Below are 4,567 nucleotides of genomic sequence, written 5' to 3'. Positions count from 1 at the left end.
ATGTGGGTTAGTGCAAGTTTGTCTGCTTTTTTAGCTATGCTTGTTTTTGTAGAACTTTAGTGTAGCATTAGTTCATAAGAAGACGGACAGGCTCTAAACCATTTAAAAAATATATAAATTTACACACACATTTCAACAACTTTGTAGTGCTACACCCAGCACAGCAAATATATTTTGATTAAACCTATCAGAGACACAGTGAGGAAGTGCTTTTTGGTGCCTCGGTCCTTGTCTAGTGTTGAATGTCTCAATCAAGGTGTGGCTGGAGTGAAGTTTCATTCTTTAACACATCAATGGAGGACTCGCGTGGTTATTTTTATTCCTTTTCTGGAGTGATGTTGTTTGTAATTCTTTAGGGTATGTATGGCGATAGATTTGAATGCCCACGGCAAATGAACTTTCTTAATTGTACCTTTATAAGATGGATTTATGTATTCAGTCTTGTCTACAAATAGCAGGGATTAGTTTAGTTTTTTTTTTTGTTTGTTTAAGGAAAGTTTATTCCTGTTATTTTGTAAATTGGTTTTGCTGTATAAGTATAATATAATATAATATAAGCAAAATATAAAATTTCTTATAGTGGCACTTAAGTGCGCTGACACACATACAGTATGCCACAAACTCAGTCAGTGTCACTTTCATGCTATATGCACTGTTGTCATTTTGTCACACATAAAGTTGCACATCAAGGTTACATTGCACTGCACTTCATTTCACTTATTAGCTTTATTCATTTATGAATTATGTGCCTAACCCATGCCTTTTGTGAGTGTGTATGTGTGTGTGTGTGTGTGTGTGTGTGTGTGTTTGTGCGCGCATGCGTGTGTGTGTGTGTGTGTGTGTGTGTGTGTGTGTGTGTGTGTGTGTTGCTTATTAAATGGATATCAAAACACAGTACTACTGATAGTGTACACACATACAGTACAGTACCAGCCAATAACAATTCAAATTATACAAAGGTAGATACGTCTCTAATTATGAATTTAACATTATGAAACTTTAAATTGTACATTTAAAGTTTAAAGCACAAATGCATGGATACTTTCTTTAAAAATGAAATAAATAAAAATACAAAAATAATAATTAATCAATTAGTCAATCATTCAATCAATTTATGTATTTATTTATTAATTTATTACATTAATGTGAAAAAGCCAATGCTCCCGCTTCTATGTTTTTTTTTTTACTTTATTTTGTTTGTTTTGTTTGTTTTGTGTGTGTGTGTGTGTGTGTGTGTGTGTGTGTGTATAAAAACTGACCAATGAAGTAGGGGGTACATTTATATGGTGTTGTACATCTGTGGTTGTCTTTGACTTATACTAAGACCTGAACAGATCAGGTGATTTTTTTTCCTTTTTTTGCTTTTGCACACACACAAAAAAAAAACACAGAATAAAAAAGAGGGGGCACTAACATTTACATGTGACTGTCATTTAAAAAGTGAAAATGCCTAGTAAAATATTTGATTTATAACACCATGGTCACTATATTTGAAAATGTGTAAGATTTCCAACAGATCAATCCAAATTAAAAAGATATACTTTAGAACCCGGACCAATTGTTAAATTAATATTTTTTCTGACATAATCAAAATGTTTCTGGTGTGTTGTGTTTTTACCTGATGTAGGTCTATGTGTTGTCTTGGCCGATACAAACAAAGTGATGTACAAAGCTACTGGCAGCTCCCTGGATCTAACAGTGAAATATCCAAAAGACTCTGTGTTGAGTGGTTCTTCAATGGGAAACTGTTTGCTGAGTATTCTAAAAGCGGAGCTTACTCACATTCCCTGAATTCACAGTTCACTGGACGGATAAAAGACGACAATAATAAAGTTGGAATAACTGTACAAGACCTTCAACTCCAAGACTCTGGGACATTCTTAATGATTATAGATGGAACTGAAAAACAGCTGCCTACAGAGGAATTTACAGTTTATATTCAAAGTGAGTATAATTCTTTTACAGAAATAATATAAATTGAAAAATTAATTGTGTTCATATACCAAAGTTATCCTTACAACTATGCATTTTATCACATGCTCAGGCCCCATAACAGCTGTGCAGATTGAGAAGAATCAGACATGGAAAGTGTCTACAAACAGCTGTGATGTTTATATGAAGTGTGCAGCGCTCGGAGCTGAGAGAGTCTCCTACCTGTGGAGCGGCTATAAGACTGGGAGTGGAGCTCAGCTGCAGTTCAGTCTCTCACCAGCAGATGGAGACGTGACACTGAACTGCACTGCAACTAATAACGTTAGCAACATGACTGCTACAGAGACACTGAGGTGTAGAGCTGAACAGCTGGACACAGGTACAGTACAATTAAATAATTCCCTTCTTCTTTTACAACTTTTACAAAAATGTCTGTTCACTGAGTCCAATGTGTGTGTGTGTGTGTGTGTGTGTAGTTTCAATCTTAAATGTAGAATCGCTATTGCTACTGATCGGTAGTCTAGTGACGGCGTCTCCATATCTGCTGGTGACCATCATCCTGGGTGTGAAATGTTACAGAGCTCGAGGTAAATAAAATAACTAATAAAATAATAAGCAGTAGTCTGAAAACAAATGTTCCATGATAGTGTTATTTCTTAACAATTAATTTACTGATTTGTTTATTATTTTATTCAGGTCATCATAACAGTCGATATGCTGAAACTGTTATTGAGGAATAAGCTCCCAGTGCATCAGTCTCTACAACGCTACAGTTTATTAAAGAAGGAAAAAAAAATACTCTGCTTTAAAATATTGTACTTTTTAATATCATTTACATTCATTGTATTTATATTCAGTCAGAGTACAGAAAATTATAATTAAGTATAATTAATATAATACTAATATTATACAGTAACATGAAAAAGTATTTGGCCCTTGCTTAAGTATTATTTTTTGCAGATTTTCTACAAATGATTAAAATCATCAAACAAATTCATGCAAAGATACTCAGAGTACAAATATGTCAAGAGTAAATACAAAATGCATGATTTCATTTATTAAGGGAGAAAAGCTGTCCAAACTTACCTGGTCCTATGTGAAAAAGTAATTGCCTCCCTTGCTAAATCATCTTTGATTTTTGAAAGGCTGAGTTAAATTCAATGACGATTCATCCAGGAGCCCATTAAAGAACTTAGAATAACATCAAATGAAATGCAGGCCTTACTTGCCTCAGTTAAGATCAGTGTTCATAATTCAACAATAAGAAAGAGACTTGGCAAAAATTGCATCCATGTGGGAGTTCCAAAGCAAAAGGTTGATTTATTCCAAGGACTTTTAGGCAAATATTCTGTTCACTGATAAGACAAAAGTTCAACTTTTTGAAAAGTGAGGGGCTTGTTAGATCTGGCATAAATCTAACAAAGCATTTTATACAAAGAAAATAATACCAATAGTCAAACATCATGGTGGTAGTGTGATGGAAGTGTGATCAGCTTCAGGACCTGGACGCTCTGGATAAGGGCATTTGCCTAATGCCTAAATGTAAATGCTGGTGGACCCATAAATTCTGCACTCTACCAAAAGGAGAATTAGTTCATGACCTTAATCTTAAGAGCACTTGGGTTATGCAACACAATGATCCGAAACACCCCTGCAAGTTTTTTATTTATTATTTTTTTTTTTACTGAAATAAAGTTTTGGAGTGGTCTAGTCAAAGTCCCGACTTAAATCCTATGACACAACCCTGAAGAGGCCACTCAAGCTTGAATTCCCTCCAATCTGGTTTAAAATTACACCACAGCACCATTAAAGACTTATTGGCAGTGTTGTTACTGCAGCAGTGAACCAGCCAATCTGCTAATTTAAATTTATTGAGACTTGCACTAAGGATGCCCTGCAGCCAGTGGCTTGGAATCAAACCTGCATGGCAGGTGAAAAACCACTAATATCCTAACTATTTATTTCTTTGTTAATGTCAAAAAAAAAAAAAACACGAAAAAACTAATAAACTATTACTTTGCTCTGAAATCTACAAATCCTATGTACTAAAAATATATTGAACTATGATGTCATCCCTAATTCAAATCACAGGTTTGTTCTAATATATTGTTACATTGTAACAATTGAGACAGGGACTTACAATACTTGATACTACATATAAATTTATTTAAAATAATGTGTTGTTGTTAATGTGGTGAAGTGTCTGTGAAGTGATGTTAATTAAGCATTTTTAGAAGAAAGCATCCAGTGACAGTGCTTAAACATGACATGTTACATAGATGTAATATTGATGGAAAACATGTCATTTAAGCACTACAGTTTGAATATACAGGATAATGTGTGGTTCTGAATAGCTACACAGTCCACGTCTTAGAAAACCACACCACATTGCAGAGGCCTACACCCTTGACCTCTTCCTCCTACTACCATCTTTATATTCAACCAGGAAAACTATATTGAGCATCCTGTATTACTACATTCTGGTAGAAGCAACAAATCATTACACAAGAGAATATCATAATATCTAAGTTTCTCTTCCACTTTAACCAACACATTTACGAAGTTACTAGCACTGTACCAGTGACATCAACTTAAACTCTGCAGAGACACTGAGCTCTAGCACCAAAACCTACAG

The 4,567-nt window shown here is 34.5% G+C and overlaps 1 pseudogene; it reads left to right on the top strand.

The window, feature by feature from the left end:
• Nucleotides 1–293: 293 nt before the first annotated feature.
• LOC128522460 (CD48 antigen-like) lies at nt 294–2,715 on the top strand (annotated as a pseudogene).
• Nucleotides 2,716–4,567: the final 1,852 nt, after the last annotated feature.

This window comes from Clarias gariepinus, chromosome 1 (assembly GCF_024256425.1).
Source record: "Clarias gariepinus isolate MV-2021 ecotype Netherlands chromosome 1, CGAR_prim_01v2, whole genome shotgun sequence".
NCBI classification, from domain to species: Eukaryota; Metazoa; Chordata; class Actinopteri; order Siluriformes; family Clariidae; genus Clarias; species Clarias gariepinus.
Note: the sequence above shows the minus strand (reverse complement) of the source record. Positions and strands in the feature narration are given on the sequence as shown.